This window comes from Dermochelys coriacea, chromosome 1 (genome assembly GCF_009764565.3).
Source record: "Dermochelys coriacea isolate rDerCor1 chromosome 1, rDerCor1.pri.v4, whole genome shotgun sequence".
Lineage (NCBI taxonomy): Eukaryota > Metazoa > Chordata > Testudines > Dermochelyidae > Dermochelys > Dermochelys coriacea.
The window spans coordinates 157,363,644-157,383,077 of NC_050068.2; the positions used below are offsets into that span (position 1 = coordinate 157,363,644).

The window sequence follows — 19,434 nt, forward strand, 5'->3', positions numbered from 1 at the left end:
GCTGGTCTTCTACCAGGAGCTCCTCCGGACCTGGAAACTCTTTTCAACGACCAAGTCCGTGGCAGCCACCGAGGGGGCAGATCTCCTCGCAGGGCCCCTGCTACACAACCCCCAGCTTCGTGTGCAGGTGGCGGAGTCCCGCTCGGTGCGCCAGAGGTTGGTCCTGGCAGAAGTCACAAGAGTCGGAGACCTCCTGGACTATGACCTAGGAGACTGGCTGGATCCCCTGATGCTCGCTCAGTGCATGGGGCTCTCCAGACCTTGTACTCCCAAGCGCATACTTCAGGGGTGAAGGCCGCTTTGCCGCCCGCTACTCGGGTTTATCTCGACCGGGTCCTGTATGAGGGCACACCCTGCCTACCCTCTACCCCAGGCCCGCTGGACCTTTTAATTGGACCCCTGCCCCGTGGACCTAACCGACCCCCTCACCCCTTCACTGTAAGCTGGCTGCACGAGATGCAGCTGGTATGCTTTCAAACTGTGCCAAGAAAAAACATCTATACACGCTCATGCTCCACACCCTTCACGCCCTCACCCTCGTGTCCCGCCCTGATACAAAATGGCGGGACCTCCTGCCACCTTTGGAGGATGAGGAGCCCCGGTGGGCCAGCCTATATTCCACCTTAGTCCCGAGGCCCGCTGGGGATGTCAGTTGGTGGGTCCTTCACAGAGCCGTGAGCACGGGCGTGTTCTTGGTGCGGTTCACCTCAATTCCAGACACCTGCCCCTTTTGCGGCATGAAGGAAACCCTGGCACACACATACCTGGAGTGTGCCAGACTGCAGCCCCTATTCCGGCTCCTCACCAATATTTTATGACGCTTTTGGTTGCACTTTTCCCCTCACCTTCTTATTTATGCACTCCCTATCCATGGCCCCACAAAGTCACGGGATCTCCTGGTCAATCTCCTCCTGGCCCTAGCTAAAATGGCCATCTATAAAACCAGAGGGAGGAGGTTGGCTGATGGAGTCTCCTGTGACTGTGGGGCCTATTTCCGATCCTCGGTCCGTTCATGTATCCGGGCAGAGTTCCTCTGGGCGGCGTCCTCTGACTCCCTTGATGCCTTTGAGGAGCAGTGGGAGCTGTCCTCTCACTTACACCTGTGTCAATCAGGAGTCACTCCTCTAAAGTCAATGGACTCAAACTTTAGTTGCTCTGGGTCTGAAACATGGGAGATATGAGAAGGTGGCAAAAATGACTTTAAGCTATGCCAACTATGTCCTGCCAGAGTGATCCCCAGCAGGCTGTTTAGGGCATCTAAAAGTCCTGTTTGCAGCTAGAATGGGCAAAGGGGATTTAGCGTGAGCCATGAACCAATGGTATTACATTGATATGAGTAAGAGAGAATCTGATCCATATTGTCTGAGTAAGGATGGAGTAAAAGAAGCTGGGTTAGGACATCAGGATATGGACTGGTGAATCTGGGGCTTCAATACAAGATCAATTGCTTTTAATGGTCATAAATCAGGTCTCCACCCTCACAGAGGCCTTACCTACACAGTCACTTTGCTTCCAATCTCCCCTGGGAACCCCCGTGGTTCTGTGGCAGTGCAGCTTCAATGGAGCCATGCTACTGGAGCTGCCCCAGAATCCCTGGTGTGGGACTCCATGGAAAAGACAATATAGCTTCACATTGCATTAGTTTCTCTTCACAAGGCTGGAGGAGAGAAAATTTGTGTCACTATGTCCCTGCTCTTGGCCTGCCTATTCCTACCACTAGCCCAGTGGTTCTCAACCAGGCATACATGTATCCCTGGGGGTACACAGAGGTCTTCCAGGGGGTACATCAACTCAGCTAGATATTGGCCTAGTTTTACAACAAGCTACATAAAAAGCACTAGCGACATCAGTACAAACTAAAATTACATACAGACAATGACTTGTTTATACTGCTCTATATAAGATACACTCAAATGTAAGTAGGATATTTTATATTCCAATTGAATTATTTTATAATTATATGGTTTAAAAATGAGAAATTAAGCAATTTGTCAGTACTAGTGTGCTGTGACTCTTCTTTATTTTTGTGTCTGATTTGGTAAGCAAGTAGTTTTTAAGTGAGGTGAAACTTGGGGGTATGCAAGACGATTCAGACTCCTGAAAGGGGTACAGTAGTCTGGAAAGATTGAGAGCCACTGGCCTAGCCTACCCAATCTCAGCTTTTTCCACCTGTGTGGACACCAGGCTCACAGAGAGCCCTTTGTGATGGGAAAAGGCAGACAGTGCACTGGAGGCAGCTGGTCTTCCTCTCCTGCATGGGAAGTTGGAGGGCCGGGGGAGACAAGGAAGGGAGAGAGATGGATGAAGCAAGCCACTGTAATTATTATTATCATCACTGAGGAAACTGAATCAGTCCCTGAATCCAAATCCTGCCCTCTTACAAAACTTGGAGGAAATTTGGACCCTGATCTGAACATTTGTAGCTTCAACCCCTCTGTAATCTTTATTAAACTGGTCAATGTATTTTGATTAAAAAGGATTTTTCTTCCTAATTTCAATCTCTTGGCTTTATTTTAGGGCTAGGAAGATTAATATTCACTGGCATTAGGTAAGAGATTTACAAACACATATTTATCACTTATCAGTGAAAAAGGCACATAGGTCATAAATGACCACTAGCCTGATACAAAACTCAAGGGAGTACCCTCCTTTAAATGTGAGGAGAATGAACAAATGAACTAATAAAGTAATGCTATAAATAAGGCTGAGTCTGTCACGGAGGTCACAGATTCCTTGACTTTCTGGGAACTCCGTGACTTCTGCAGCCGGCAGGTGCTACCGACCTCAGGGCTGCCCGAGTAGCTTGGGCAGCCCTGGGGCCAGCCACAACACCCCCACCCCCACCCCAGCAGTGGTGGCAGTCCCAGGCTGGCGGGACCACCTCCCACCAGCAGCAGTGCCGGCGGTGGTCTTGGGCTGCCAGCAGTGGCTGCAGCGGTGCCGAGCTGCGCGCCCCTCCCCCCCCGAGCACCAGTAGGTGCTCTGGAGCTCCTCCCCCCAGCACCAGCGGGTGCCCCGGAGACCTCCCCCCAGTACCAGCAGGTGTCCCGGAGTCCCCCACAGGGCCAGCGGGCGCCCCAGAGCTCCTTCTCCAGAGCAGCACTTGCTCTCCTGGAGCCCCCCAGAACACCCAAGATTTAGTCAGGACTATATAGTACAAGTCATGAACAGGTCACGGGGCCATGAATTTTTGTTTATTGCCCATGACCTGTCCATGACTTTTACTAAAAATACCCATGACTAAATCTTAGCTTTAGCTATAAATAATAGAAGAATAAAGTTAATGGGATGTGTGGTTCCCTTGTGTCTAACACAGCACGGCTCTGCCAGCGAGACCTGCTGCATAAAGCAGAATTCAGCACAAGGCTCCTGTCATGGGCTGGCTGGCCCTTTGATGCAAGCTGGGCTCAACCTTGCCCATGAGTTAGCAGACCCCTGCTTCTGCTCTTCTGCCCAGTTCCAGGGGCTGGGGCAGCACCAGTGCTGCCCTCACTCCCTGCACTCTGAGGTTGTGGGGGGGCTAGCCTGGGGTGGGGGCTGGTGGCCACGGTTGGGGGGCTCTGGGATCTGGGGAGAGGTGGAAGAGGCGGGGCTTCAGGCAGAAGGTGCTGCCCTTGGAGCTGCGTACATATGGACTAATTAGTGATCCCAGCTGGGTGTATTAGAAACTGACCCCTACTTACACAGAGCTAGGAACTCACTAGAGGGAGGAATGAGGGGAATTCTCCTCTGGGAAGAGCCTGAGGAAGGCAGGCTGAGAGTCTCATAGAGTGTGTCTATACTGAAAGTAGACACCCATTGCTGGCAGACTTGGGCTCGGGCTAAAGGGCTGTTTAACTGAGGTGTAGATACTCAGGTTGCAGCTTAAACTCTGGGACTCCCACCTTGCAGGGTTCTAGACCTAGGCTGCAGCATGAGCCTGAATGTCTACTCCACAATTAAACAGGCCCTTAGGCTGAGCCCCATGAGCCGGAGTCAGCTGGCATGGGCCAGCAGCAGGTTTTTAATTGCAATGTAGATGTGCCCATAGAAAGCAGAGTACAATCCTGTGCGGGAGCTCTGAGATAGGACCTATGCGGATAAGGGAATAGAAGAAAAGCCTAGCAGTGGCAGAAGATCTAGTAGTTATAAGAGAAGTTTTGCAGCAGGAAGATACCTAAGGAAAGCTGTCAGAATCCCTGGGGAAGGGCGGCAGTAGCGGAAGCCTGCTAGAGAGGTATTAAGGTGAGAAGAGCTCTGCAGGCACCAGGAGAAGAGGCCAATGAACAGAGAACTTTGGTGGAGCCCAAGAGGGACTAGGGGTTTGTAGTTACTTCAAAAGGGCTTTGAACTTCACACAACTTGGCTGGAGGACTGAGCCACAGAAGACCTGGAACCAAAAGGAAGTGGCCTGCAGGAAGTGCTCGAGTAGAAGATACCAGTGACATCACACAGGGATGCAAGGGGGCGCTCCCAGAGTGAGTGTAGCCCACCAGAGCTCTTTAGTTTGTTGTTTCCAAGCAAACTTTTTGCAGAAGCTTGTAGAGAGCCTTTGGTTCTGATCTTATTCTGTAATAGTTGCAAGTATATTCCAGAGAAGACATTCTTGACTGTGCTTAATTTTTTCTAGTCACTCTTCTGTACTCATGCTAATGTTACAGTTCTTTTACACCCGCGCTGGAACATCTGGCAATGGATGGTCTTCTGGTGAATGTCTGCTGTAGTTTAAGAAAAAAATGTGGTCAGCAATCTAGCACAGTGTTTATTAGTTCAAATTAATTCTTGATGTAACTCCTTTAAAAGCCAATGTGATTATACCAGGGATATATTTGGCCCATTATGTCTATGGTGAGGCCACACTGCCTTGAGAGAGGAGAATTCGTAATACGGGAGATGTGAGAGTTCCTACCCAAAAGCTGTGTAATTGGATTTTTAAGAAAATCCAACTATTTTCCTTCTGTGATTCTTTCTATAGCTCAAACCAATAAATGCATGCTTCAAGAGAATTCAAAGTTTCAGTAAACCTAGGCAATGATGACATAATGGGATTTGGGCAGGAGACATAAACAGAGAGGTTGTTGATTAGCAATAGTGACTCTGTTTAAAAAAAATCTGACAGTGGATCACGATATTAGAGGCTGGACACACAAGACTGCTGTTTTCAGCACTCTTAAAAAGTTGGGTAGCTGGAATTGCAAAGTAGACGCAAAAATATCGTCTTTCAGGTGTGAGATGCTCCAGGAAAATGTTCAGTACAAGTGTGTGTGTGTGTGTGTGTGTGTGTGTGTGTGTGTTTAAACATACAAAAATTACAATTTCAGGTTTCCCCAGACATTTGGATAAAAATATTCTTCTTACAGATTTTCACACTTTGAATTTCTCACTGAAAAAGAGGGAGTTCATGTTTCACGTTCAGCAGCAATCCTTTTTTGTGGCAGTAAGCAGCTGTATGCTAATTTCCTGAATTCAAACAGGGACGCTGGAAATTTAAGTAGGGTATTAGCATTTATTATAATACATTATTTGCACTGGATCTGTTGAAGTTTCTAGTGTTAAATCTTTGTGTGTATAAGAGGAAATTATTGAGCATTAATAACTGGGGGCTTAATCCTACACCGTTGAAGTCAATGGAAGTTTTGTCAAAGAATTTTATCGGAGGGGGATCAGACCCTAAGCGGATAGCAGTAATATTGAAAGATGTTGGCACCCAGTGTGCTTTGTATTATATGTGAGGCCCTTTTTTTTTTTTTTTTTGGTTTGTTTAAAGTTTCCCTGGAATTTATCACTGTTCGTTACAAAAATTAAGGGTGAAAATCAGTGCCCAAAATTAATTTTGTTTTTTCTGGGTAAGTATCAGGGCTAATATTCAAGGAGGGGAGGACAGGGAGAAAAGCAACAAATAGAGGGGAAAAAAAGAGGACGGAAAGTAAAAGCGGCTTAATGCCAGGGGAGTCCAGACCCAGCTCGCCTCTCCGGAAGGAGAGATCGTGGCCTTGTAATTTGGCCAGCCCAGGTTACAGAGCTGCCATCACTCCCTCTGGAGCAGACCTGGTGGAGGAGACAAGGGTGCCATCTCCTCATGCTGCCTCCTCCACTTCTTCCACTTCTGGGCCTGCTCCGGAAGGAGAAGTGACAGCTCAGTTACCTGGGCCACCAGGTTCCTGAGCTGCCATCCCTCCTTCAAGAGCAAGGAGCCAGGTCCAGGGAGTTCAGGGCTTCTTTTTTGTACTTGAGTGTTCCAAAATTTGGGTAAAAATTGGTTAAAAACCAAATAATAGCTTTTGTAAAACCCAGGCCTTAATTATATAGTATAGGCCCTGATTCTGCACCTGGATCCATTCAGGCAGACCCCCTGCATCCAAGCAGAGACTGGGGCTCTGTACAGACTTAGGTGTCCAACTGTAAGCTCAAATCTGTCTTTTCTTGTTTGTACCAATGCCAAGCACACTGACCACAGAGTAAACATAATAATAAATAATAACACTGTATGTTAGTGTCATGGTTGCCTTTATAACATTGGCTAGCAGGATTCCTTCAAGATATTTTTCATATTGTTCTAAATTTTATAATTCTTCTGATGTCTGAAAATAAATAAAATCTGTTATCTGTTTCCTTCCATTGAACACACTGGTTTGTTTTATTGAAGCACATTTAATGAGGATGAAAGGTACCATCATAAGAATGGCCATACTGGGTCAGACCAAAGGTCCATCTAGCCCAGTATCCTGTCTTCCGACACTAGCCAGTGCCAGGTGCCCCAGAGGGAATGAACAGAACAGGTAATGATCTAGTAATCTATTTCCAGTCGCCCATTCCCAGGTTCTGGCAAACAGGCTAGGGACACCCTCCCTGCCCATCCTGGCTAACAGCCATTGATGGACCTATCCGCCATGAACTTATGTAGTTCTTTTTGGAACCCCATCTTTGGAATCCTCTGTTTATCCACAGAACAAGACAAGTGACAGTGCAAGTTTTCCTACATTATTCTTCCATTTGTACTCCTCCCTGGGCAAGAGAGATGGCCCCTAGGGAGGAGAGTGTAACTGACTCTCTCCATGACCATTTAGGGTAGGCCTATGCTAGAAGAAAGATGTGTGATAAGATGGGCAAAGGATGTACTAGCTCTACCTCAATTTAGCTAGTTCAGATGAACTGTAGGCAAACCGCTAAATCAAGGTAAAAACTACAACTTGCCCTATTTACACTTTTCCAGTATAGTTATATCTGTAATCTATAGCATATAATATTGGCTATTAAGTTGTAGAAACACCCTTTTTTCTTAGGGTAGACACCCCTTAGTCCTCTGAGACTTCCAAAGAGGATGTAAATTAATGCTATTTCAGGTGGTTTGCTTTGTCATGTGCACACACTGGTATCCTAAGAAACTCTATTGAGAACATCAATTGTTTTTTATAGGCTGATAAATAGCTATCAGATTGTAATGAATTTCACTCAACCTTAGCTAAGGTGAAGTTAAGTTAATAGCATATAGGTGAAAGACTGTATACCCAGTGGCCACTCTCCTGTGCCATCCAGTCCCCACCTTCCCATCTTACTTTGGGAAGGTGGAGGTGGGGAGGAAGAACAATTGCACAAACCAGTCTTTGAACACATGGGTAGAAGGAGGGGAAATAGCATTGTAGTTCAAATTCTGGCTCTCTAAGTTTAAACTGTCCCCTGATGAGACATTTTACGTCAGACACAAAAGAATGGAATAGGCTAGTGGCAAGGTTGGAATCTCTGGAGAACTGCGAATAAAGAGAATAAATGCCATATATCTAAGTGAACAAACAAGTGAATAATTTTCATAATTTTGAAGAAGCCAATATGAAATAAGTTGTCTTGCGGAAAGTGTCTGGCATGAAAAAGAACTTACCATGGCTTCTTGATAGATTTTTTCCCTCCCTGTCAGCAGTGATATTACTTCACAATCTGCAGAAGTTTGGCAGAGATTTCTCTTTTCACACTTCATTTCTCTTGCCTCCTTGTTGTAAATGTTAAGGTCAGGTACCCTTGCAACACAAAACAGGGTCTTTAAAAAAGCAAACCAAAACAAAAGGTTATGAGAGGTTTGGCCCTACTTCACACCTTAATTAGGCAAAGCTTCCATTGACTCTCAATTGCCTGAGTAAGTATCATAGGATCAAGAGCCAGATCATGCTCCAGGATCCATGCAGAAGTGAGGAGTCATCCCTTCTTGTGATTCCATGGTCTGTAGGACTGGGTTCTGTATAGTAGCTGTAGGTGGCCTGGGTCAGAGAGTAGCTGGGCCTCGGTAGGGAGGGAAATGGTAGGTGGGAGCAGGATGTATCATGCCCCTTTCCTGCCTCCAGCCTTGAAGAGATTATCTGGAGCCCCTTTCCTGTATATGGGTGGCCTCTTCCACCTGAAGAAGGCATAAATCTCCTCATATCAAGTGACGCTGGATTCTGCCATGATTAAAGTATCCTACAGCCTCAGCAGAGGCCTGTAGAAATTCTTCCTGTTTTAACCTGTATGCTTCAACCCAAGTTTTTTGTCATTGGCACTCAAGTTTCCTTCTCTCTTCAAGGAAGGACCATTGGGATTTGTGTGGGCAATAGCGAGGAGGGGGCTGTCTGAGATCTAGGGTATCAGTGGTAGTAACTAGTGCATGTGGACAAAATGACCTATTAGCAATTCAACTCCTCAGCCTGTTGGGAGGCTGTTGCTGTCCTGAAGCATAATGAGGTCCATGAGCCTTCCTGTTGCCTGAATGGGGGGAAAGCTTAGACTGCTGACAGAACGAGGAGGTTGTCTAAGATAGGGCCATACTGTGTGATGTTCTCTCTGCTGGCATTTAGTGTGAAGAGCAGGCTGAAGATGTGGCTGGCTATGTGGGTTGGACCAGAGATAACACGAAAGAGTCCTAACATGGAGAAAGAGGAAATGTGTTCGGGCGTTTTACATCCGAGGCTTGTCAACATGGCTGGAAAGAGGAATCTTAGGAATCTCACCGCTATTGCTGATAGCATCTCAAACAGCTCCTTTGTGAAACTGCCGTCTTCTGCCTCTATAGTTGAATAGAAAGCCCACATTGGCTTTAGCTCTGGCTCTGGTTTCATGTGTAAAATGGTGTAGTTTGAAGGATTTGTTATTTCCTGGGGTGCCACTTCCACACTGAGTTGGAATGACAATATGAATGCTCCGGTCCACACCTGCCTTGCGGTGTGCTGAGTAGCCTTGGGCAAGAGGGCAGGGAGAGACAACGTAGGCCAACACAAGGTTTGCAGAATTCTCGGTGATCCAGTCTTGATCTGGAGCCTCATCAGCAGTGAGAGCTGGTGTGGTCTGATGCCCGTTGATCACAGAACTAGTGTCCATCAACATTGGTTTGAGTTCCCAGGGGCTTCTTGCATTTGTTTTGTTCTTGTGTATAAATGATGTTTGGGTGCAGTGAATAAGCAACTGGATTTAAGATTCCTTAATCTATATGGCCTCTTTTTGTTAGGATTGGCCCATCTGAGTACTGGGACTTCTCCTAATGGACTTGATCCGCTCTCCACTGAAGTCAATCGAAAGTTTCCCATTGACTTCAGTGTGGTTTGGATGTTGAGCATGTGGAAGGTATGCTCAACACTAATCTTCTGGAGCTGTAATACTAGGACCTGAATAGAAATAGTTCAGCAGGAATTCTGAGGAATGTACTGTTCTTATTTATTATTCAAAAATCCTGCGCTGATTATGGCAGGTGGCAGGATGTTTCAGCATGAGGTAGGGTTTTTTAATCTTGTAGAGGAATCAAGCCTGTTAGTCATCCACTCTAGGCAAGACAGATGATCAGGTCTCATGTGACAGACACAAAATTTGAAAATCATATGCACAAATACATACATTCGTAATACACATGTGTAACATGCCTCCCTTGATTTCAGTGGTGGAAACCTCTCTTGAGAGATGAGTGAATGTTCTAGTCTCCATCAAACCAGGAGATGCACGCACTCCACGATCAGAGGGCAGATCCAGGAAACTGTAGGTACTGCAGCTGATCCTGTCCTCTCAGACCAGTTTGCTAGTTAACAGGCTGCTGACATCAGCAGACTCAAATATGGAGCAGCTCAGGAATCGGCATCAAAGAGCAAAGCTGAAAATTGAATTAAGACTTATTAAAAAGGGCAACTGGAAAGGCTGCAGAGCAGCCCTGTGTTCAGCACATGGAACAGCACTTCTAATGACAGCCCACACAAAATGTACTGGTGATTGAGAAACGTGTCGAAACACAAACCTTCTGTGTTTTCCTGCAATTGCCTGGTATTGGGGGCAAAACTTTCCACAAAATTGCATTAACCCAGATCATGACTCTGGCTAACCAGCCATGTCTGCTTCCTTGCAAAGTTCATTATGTGGAATCAATGGTCAAACAACACAGAAAAGGCACTACTAGTATTTATATCAGAAATAAGGGACAGATGAGTGAAGCAATAAGATAAAAGCCTTACTTAACCAAATGTTAGTAACAGCATGAAAGTTCTTCAAGACACATATGTTGGACCCAGGGATGAAAATTGTTCTTCTCCCTCTTTCCCCACCCTCCAAAAAACCCCACAGCTACACAAGGGCTGTAGAAATTAGCTAATGAACATGTGTACCAACTACATTACTTACTAAAATGTACAACGGGGGGTGCCCCCAGAAATTTTTCATGTGGTAAGCAGGGATTCCAGCCCAAAGTTTCTTCACCGACAAAACTTCCACCTGAAGCAAGGAAACAAAATGGAGTCACCCACCAAAACCCATGATGAGGCCCTAGGCAAAACTCCCTCATGTCTGCCCCTTCCACCTTGGGCTCCTTGTCGCCTTTCAGCTGACCCGTGCAATCATTCACCATAGCTCCCCATACTTCTTGCAGGTCTTGAGGCTGTTGCTGCGTGAGTCCTGCAGGCAAAGCAGAGGGGACATGGGCTGCTGGAAATGGGGTGAGACCGGACAGGAGCAGGAGCCAACCTGGCGTAGGAGCCAGCCCTGTGGCAGCGGTGAGGAGCAGCAGTGCTGGCCAACCCGCTGTCCATTCAGGTATAACCTCTCTGTCATGATGTGGGAGTTGAACAAACTTGAGTGAGTGGCCTTGTGAACTGGCACATAGTGCTCAGGCAGGGTTACTACCGGGTTACCAAAAAACCTGACAACCCCCTCTACAAGGCAAGCCTGCTGCAACTCCAACCACAAGACAACTTGGCAACACTCCCTTCAGCAGTCACTTATAGTGACTCAAATCCTCTCTCACAAACACACACAATGTGATGATTGTGTGGTGCTGGGCAGACAGCTGCTGTATTTTCAACAGTTTTGATCTGTTATTGTTTAAACTGCAGAAGTGGGAACACTGCAGCGTCCTTACCTGGACACAGAAACTTTTAACATTAGATATTCCAGTGTATTGTGACAATAATGCAAATCCTTAGACCCACACCCAAAAAAAAATTGAGATTAAATGTTTTTTCTGGCAACTGGCAAATCCATACAAAAACTAGCCAGGGCAGTCAAATACTGGCCTATGCTCAGGTCATGACAGAGGGGTCATGGGACCAAACCTGAACAGTGCTGCAAACACCCCACCGTGCACCAGGTCGCAATGCCACTCACTCAGTTTTGGCCCCAGACTCCTCCTCCCCCATGATGGAGAGGCCATTGTGTCAAACCTGAATGGGCAGTGGGTCTGCCAGCACTGCTCCTCCTCACTGCTGCCCTGTCACAGCCAGGGCTTGGGTGTCAGGCCTGGTTGTCAGGTCCAGTGCCAGAGTCAGGGGTCTAGGCTGGATGTCAGAAACTGGGCTGGAGCCTGAGAGTGGCAGCCTGAGTTCAGGACCCTAGCAACAGATTCAGAATTCAAAGGGCAAAGCCAGGGTCTGTAGCCAGAGACTCAGTTCAAGTGCTAAAGCTGGAGTCAGAGCCCAAATACAAAAACCAGGGGTCAAAAGGTGGAGTCAGAGTCCCAGTACTGAAGTCACGGGGCAAAGTCAGAGTCTAAATACTGAAGCCAAGGGTTGGGCCTAGAGTTAGAGTTTCAGGGTAGAAGCTGGGGTTGGGGGCCCGAGAGTGAGCCAAGATGCATCTGTTGCTCTGGATGGTGAGGGGTCCTCCTCATTGCACAGGCACTTCTGAAACTCCTCCTGGGCTTAAATAGGGTGCCTGGACCAATCAGGGGCCATGAGATAAGCGGTCAGTCCAGCCTTCTGAGGTGGCACTCTCCATGGTGTTTGTCTCCACACAGTCTATATGGTAATGCATGCAGCTCTCCCGTGGCTGCTGGGTGGACAGCAGCATGGAGACATTGGCTGTCTCAGAACCAGGAGCTAGTCCCAACCCTGCAGAACCTTACCCTGCCATGGAGCCAGCTCTGACCCTGCCAATGGTATGGACAGTATGTGTGGCTGTGGGTGCTACTGATACACAAATCCCATGTTGTTAATGTATTATTTTATTGGGGCCAAACTAGAACTTCAGATCTCAACTTCAGCCTGAATTTTGGGAAAGTTCCCATCCAGATCTGATTTAAATACTAGATTCTCTGATAGCTGTGATGAGTGCAGTGTAAATACCCAGACAGATAGACTAGATAGCGAAACTTGATGATAACTTCTAACACAATGGCAGAGAAAATAAATAAATTCCAGTGACACAGGCTCAAAGACAAAATCAATTTGTAGCCAAACAGTTATAAGCATTCATTACAGACATGTCATGGGGAATGGGGAAGTGCTTTCCTTGGGCTGAAAATTTTGGTGGAGCCCTCTGCAGCATAGGGGTTGACAAACTGCTACCAGATGAGGTACTTTCTAGGGTAGAGTAAAAGTTTTTTAGTGAATAGTAAATTCACTAAGAAATGCATTTTTCAGGACACTGAAACTATTTGCAAATTTTGGTCAAATTCGGCAGATAGTTTCAGCTGAAAAAAACTGGGGAAAATGGAAATTTGTTTTGATATTTAAAAATAAAAATGTCAACAATCTGAAGCAAAAAAATTTATTTTGACAATTTCAAAATGAAACATTTTGACTTTTAATTTTAAAAGCTTTATTTGAAATGTGTTAATTAGGAAAAAAAGTGGAAAAACCTCCAAAAAGCAACCTGAAATGAAACAAAAACCACATCAAGCAAAATGTTTTCTTTGACTCAAAACTTCTTTTGGTGAGAAAAAACAAACCAAACCTCAATTTCAGTTTGAACTGAACAGATTTTTTTTTCTTCAGATTTCTCAGTTTCCCAAACCAAACAATCCATTATTCCCTCAGTGCTATTCCTTTCACTAACAAGAAATACCTGCTCAGTATTAATCCTACTGTATCTGGGGCTAGGTTTAAGTGCTAATTATTAATTCCAGGAGCCTTCTACAGGTTTTGAAGGATGTAAGAAGAGCTTTGTTTCTTACTTGATTATCTTCCTAACAGGCAATACATTTATGTATGTGCTAAAAGAGCACACACACAACAAATACATTGGAAAGAGTGTTCCACAGTGAATTATTCCTGACACTTTTTACCAAAAATGTCACATCAAAATATGGGCTGACAGTATGTAATGAAGAAGCTGCCTGTTGCAGCATAATATTAAAGATTTCACAGTATTGTGTACTTAGGGCTGTAAGAGGCTTACACAGATGTTGCCACAAAAGCAATTTAGGGCCCTAGGTTTTCAACACTGAATAATTAGAATGGATCAAAACTCTAGATTATACAGTGAAACAGGAAAAGTACTTGGGTGCAGTGCATTGAGGCATTTTGCCATGTGCATGTCAGTGAAGGGAAACACATGTGTCACATGCTTTTTGACTGTGGTAAATCACCTGGGCTGTTACACCTGTAATCTGTTATAGACTGGCAAAGTCTAGGTAGCATAATGCATCCCAAAAGCATGTGTATTACGTACCTCTGATATCACATCATGATGGGTTTTGTGCCTTCTTCTGTTGTTCCTGGGACTGGCTATTGTTAGAGAATGGATACGAGACTATGTAGGTCTGTTCTGGTGTGGCATTTTCTGTGTGTATCCAGTACAGAATGCAATCAGAGTTCCCCATGAGTTCACCTTATTTATTCTCCCTGTGGACATTTTAGCACACAGAAGAGGAGCAGATTATCTATAGGCGTCACTCTTATAAAGACAAATAAGGCTGTACGACTCCTGGAACTCCGTGAGTAAAGCTCATTGGGTACTGAACTGCTAATCTGTGCAACTCTCACTCCCTGGCTTAGCAAAGGCTGAGCATAATTGCGAGGTTATTCCAGTTTTGTAACACACTCTGCTGGCTAATGAATGGAGTGGCACCGACATCTGCAGTTTGAAGTCCTGGCTATGTGGAGTGGGGAGAAGGTGTCTGTGCTCTTGTTGGGCAGGAAGGGCAGGGGAGAGGAGTGGGACACAAAGGCGAAATGGAGAAGAAAATAATTTTTTTAAATTCCCATTTGTGGCTCAGTTTTATGCAATAGGTTTTGAAATTATGGGTCTGTTGTGCTGCTGTTTGTACAGACCTAGCTTCATGGTTGCCGATCAAGCTGTTTACTTACTCCATTCCTCTTAAGTCTGAATGAGTAGCTCTAGTAAACATCCAGCCCTGAGAATAGCATTTGGGTCTGGTGTATGACTGTTCGGTTTGTGAATATATTTGTAGTGTGCAGAATGGCTAAGATGTAGAGTATAATGGAGACAGCAAATATTAACCTTTCTAGCATGAAGTTTCTTTTTTTTGCTTTGTTTCACTTCTTCCCATCCCCTCCAATCCCCTCCCACACTATTTTCTTTTCCTGCAGTTCTGACACATACCACAGCCTGGCTGTCACTTGCATAAAGCAGCAAAGCTAAAATACGATAGAAAGGTCATAACACTGTACAGCCTCACCAACAGTCTTTCTTCAATAACCCAAAAGGAGAACTCTCATTCAGATAATGTATCCTCAGCACCATAACGTAAGGTATATATGGAATCAATCTTCCTAATATGCGGTTAAATTCTGCAAGGTGTTCAGAGCCCCCGCTCCTAAAGACTTTCAATGTGAGTGACATCATTCAGGAGGCAGCTCTGAGCGTGGGGTTCACAGATATTAACTTTTACATCTGTTTCAATGTGAACTAGAGAATATGATGGGTTATTTTTGAAACGCCATTCCCTAGCGATTATGGTGTCCATTGTGCAAAACACGAGCACTCAAGATGTTGCACTGAGCTCTCGTTGAAGGCATTCCTGCAGAATAACCTACTTCTTCCAACCACTATTGGCCGAACATCACTTAAAATCTCTAGTCTGGTGTGCCCTTGCCTTAATTGGCAGAGAGTGTCTATAGTTACTTGATGCACTGAGAAAATCCAGTGCAGTCAATTATTTCTAGCTACAATCAGGCTTATTATCAGGCTCAGAATCAGATGGCCAGCAATGGCACAGAATCAAACAGTACAAGTCTATTAAATCAAATTGGACTTTACATGGAACGACAGCTGGGTACATGGCAACTCTCTCCACCTAGTGTTCTGATTTTACTATTCCTCCTCCCCCTCCCCTTAAAAAACAAGTATCTGAAACATCCTGGATGGGAAGCTTTGTAGAATTTGTGGGGTTCACAGGGAGTATTTGCATGGGAGTGAGAGGGCTGGGAGAGCAGTGTGTGGCTGCTGAGAGTGGCTCGAGTTGGGGGTGCTTTGACAACTGGCAGGAGCTTTGGAATGTTTGTCACTAGGGAGTGCAGGAGACTTTGGCAGTGAAGTGCCTCCCAATCCACTACCCTCTTCTCATGAGGGGGGTGCCGGGGGGAGGATTTTGGGAAGTGGGCTGGGCAGTCTGAGGCTTGTGAGAGAAGTAGAGCTGGGACAGCAGGGAGAGGGATTCTGATTGGAAGGGTGTGCCACTTGGAGTGGGTGGATGAGTTACAATTTTGGTAATAGAAAAGTAGGATCAGGTTGAGAGCACTGGTCACTTGTGGGTGTGTCTGCTCTCACCTTTCCCCTACCCCATGAGCCCCGCCTCTTTAGGACCTTGACTCTTTCTTGCCCTGCCCATTGCAACGTTCTCCCTGTCTTAAACTTGGAGCTCAGCTGGATCTGGCATCCAGATAAGATGTTGATGAACATAGATAGAAATGGCTCTATAGAAATGGCTCTAAATAAATCTGTGCTGGGCCCCACTGCAGCCCTTCCCAGTGGATTGTTTGGTGTCTTGACACATAATGGAGTCTTGGGCACTCCACATCCATGTCTCATACACAGGGCTTGGCAACCACAGGAATTAAATGAGAAAATTCCAGATTAGAGACCACCACAGATGTGCCTGAGTGGAGTCCTAGCTTCATCCTGCCTGTGATGGGGGCTTTTGACTGGGAGACAGATGGCTGTGCATGGGGAAAGTGACCAACAATGAAAGAAAATGGAACAATTAAATTACTTTATAATTTGCTGGAACAAATCAGGACATTTACAATAAAATAATACATAGGTCTTATAAGTGCTTTTCACCAGTAGATCTCAAAGCACTTTGAAAAGGATTTCAGTATCACTACCCCCATTTTACTTATGGGGAAACTGAGGCACAGTGACTTGCCCAGGCTCATGCAGCAGTAGCAGAGCTGGGAATAGAGCCCAGGCCTCCTGAGTTCCACTCCCATGCTGTAGGCCACTCTGCCTTCCCTGTTCAAATCCTGTCCCCATTTCTCTTTTTATCTAAATAAAACAAGCATAACCCTAAAAACATGGACAAAGTTCCCATGTCTATGCCCCACAAAGCTCTTGCACCACCTATAAATGATTAGCTCCGGGACTTCCCACGAATCAGTCTTGCAAAATCCATTGCTGTAAACTATTTGGCTGCTAAATAATAAACCAAAATAAATTTTTCTCTCCTGTCTTTCTGCCTCATAGAACTAGAAAAATGCATCCTTCCTTTTCAAACAAATAACAAGCACTGTGAGAGACGCGACAGAGCTTCTAGACTGGGGTTTTCTTCTTTGTTTCAATTTCCATTTTGCCTCCCAAATCAGGTCTATTCAAAAATGTTCCATTTTTCAGAAATAGCATTATCCTATTTTTTCAGTGTATTACAGTATTGGGTTTTATCAGTAAGCACTTTTTTTTTGGTGCTCATTGAAATGAATTGCAAGATAAAGGTTTTTAAAAAACCACATTGCTAATGTAGCCTGAATGATTCAAGAACACTGCCTTTGCAGGGCCTTACTGACGTAACTGGCAGGAGAAAATTACGCAGACACCTGCTGAAGGCCAGAAGTGACTTAACTCTCATCAGCCAAATCTTAGCTCCTGAAGGAGCTACTGCTGAGGCATTGGGTTAAAATAGAACTGGAGAAAAGCTAGACATGAATGCTAGATTTTTTTTAAAAAAGGAGAACTCCTTGCAGCCTGGTCACAGGTTTTGTATGCCTTTATAAAAATAAAAATGAAGCAGACAGGCTGTAACTGGAATCCTTTTGCTAGTATTTATCAGTCCAAAACAGCCTCTTCCTAAAGCTTTGCAGTACTCTGGAAGCACAGACGTAACCTAACCAGATGATTCCCTAAGAACATTATATGTTCTTTTCAGTTCTTGTTGTAATGACACTGTAGGACTAGCAGTACAGTCCTCTAGAGGATCAGAGTGCTGTTAAAAGAGATCCTACAGATAATTTTTGTAAGTGTTTTAAATCAAAAGCTGTCAAGCCTGTAATTCATGGATTTCTGATCATCACTCAGCCATTTTCTTTCAGAAAATCTAAATGATACTGGAATTCTTGCAGCAAATTCTGGTTTTCAGCAAAGCATAACTGAAATCCAAGTAATGAGATCATATTTAACAAGACAGTTTTAGGGCTTCCAACAAACTGTTCCACTGGTGTTACATAATAAAATCATTTTGCAGTTAGCAGTAGCTCTGGGCTGGGCCTGACCTGCACTCTTGCTCAGGGAAATTACCCAGTGAAATCAGTGGGGAGTTTGGCCAGTAGCAAGAGTGCAGAATCAGGCCCTTTGTTACACTGGTAATGTGATGTATGTATTTTCTTAACACTGTTACTTAAATAACCATTGTTTTTAGGGCCAGACTGTGAGCTGGCCTTGACTAGCAATGGAGGGGACAGTAAGAAGCTGCCTCAAGCTTGCATGGCTGCTCAACGGTAGCAGTAATAGTAATCCTGCACTCCCTGTGTGCTGGGACAGCTCACCCCAGCTCCTCTCAAGTACCAGTGTTGCTGGAAGAAGGTGGGCAGGAGATGGGGCCTTGTCCCTACAGTCCCTTTGCCCCAGCCTGTGGAGTATGGCTGGCCTGCCAAAGGAGACATTCTGCATCAGCCTGAACACTGGTGCTTGCCATGTGCACGGAGCAGTATTGGGGACTGTTTGCGTACCTGACATATGGTTTCTACCTGCCTTCTCCTGGGGCAGGACAACTCTGCATTGCCCACTGCTTCTGGTTTCTGGCAAATGCTACAATCTTGCTCTTAAAGTATAAAGTAATTTGTAATCAGGTACAGATGAACTCTCTTCAGCCCTATTATTGCGCTGCAGGCCAGATGGAGTTCAAAGATCCACTGCACAGGATTTTACTAAAAGTCCCTTATGTCAGAACGCAAGTGACATTTGAATGTGGATAGGCAAAGGTGACGCCCAAAGGCCAGCTCCAAGCCAAGTTACAGAAACAGGAAAAGCCCATGCTATTTGTGAGCAAAGCTTGGTCCTTCCCAGCCTGGGAAGCCCGACTACACAAGGCCTTTAGCTGGGAACTTGGATTTTATTTAAGGCTGAGGCTGAGTTGAATTGTTACTTTAAAAAAAAAAAAAAAAAGCCTGTGGGCCCAATCCTCTGCTGAGGTAAGTCATCTTAGCTCTATTGCAATCAGTGGAATGCCCCTGTTTTACACCAGCTAAGAATCTGGCCCTGTAGTCCTAGATTTTTAAGTCCAGAAGGGACCATTATCAGTTCATCGGACCTCCTACATAACACAGGCCATATAAATTCACCCAGTAGCTTGTGCATCAAGTCTGTAATTTATGTTTGAGCTACCGCATATCAGACAAAGGCACAGAGAGGAGAAATGACTCACAAAAGTCATTCCCGCAGGGCAGTGGTAGAGTCTGGAATAGAACCCAGGTCTCTGATCTCCTAGTCCAGTGCCTGATCCACATTGTCTCTAGGTTGCATGGGCTTAGTCATCTTCTCCCATGCCAAGCATTGCAAAAGAGGAAACCTCATCAAATATTATCCAGGTTCTGACTAAACAAAAATCGCATGGCTTCATCCCCTATGTGTTGGGGAGCCTGGTTGTGGACACACAGAGGGGGCAGGAGCCATTCAGAACAATCCCTTTAAGCAATAGAGGAAATGCCCAACACTGAATTGTGAAACCCAGATAGTTGCACTGTAGGAGCAGGTGCTGCATCAGATGCCTGGACTGTCAATATGCTTTGGAGCCTCTTACTGCACGTAAAGATGGGACAACATGTGATGACTGCAGGTGGCCAGAGAGCC

General features: G+C 45.4%; 1 long non-coding RNA gene across 2 annotated transcripts; it reads right to left on the reverse strand.

Moving 5' to 3' along the window:
- Positions 1-1,774: 1,774 nt before the first annotated feature.
- Positions 1,775-11,119, reverse strand: LOC122458351. Of its 2 annotated transcripts, XR_006278358.1 has the most exons (4): positions 10,823-11,119; positions 10,603-10,692; positions 7,856-10,081; positions 1,775-4,697 (listed from the first exon to the last, which is right to left on the reverse strand). It is a non-coding gene; the product is annotated as an uncharacterized LOC122458351 (long non-coding RNA). The 2 variants fall into 2 exon arrangements; XR_006278359.1 differs by lacking the exon at positions 1,775-4,697 and having other exon boundaries at positions 7,640-10,081.
- Positions 11,120-19,434: the final 8,315 nt, after the last annotated feature.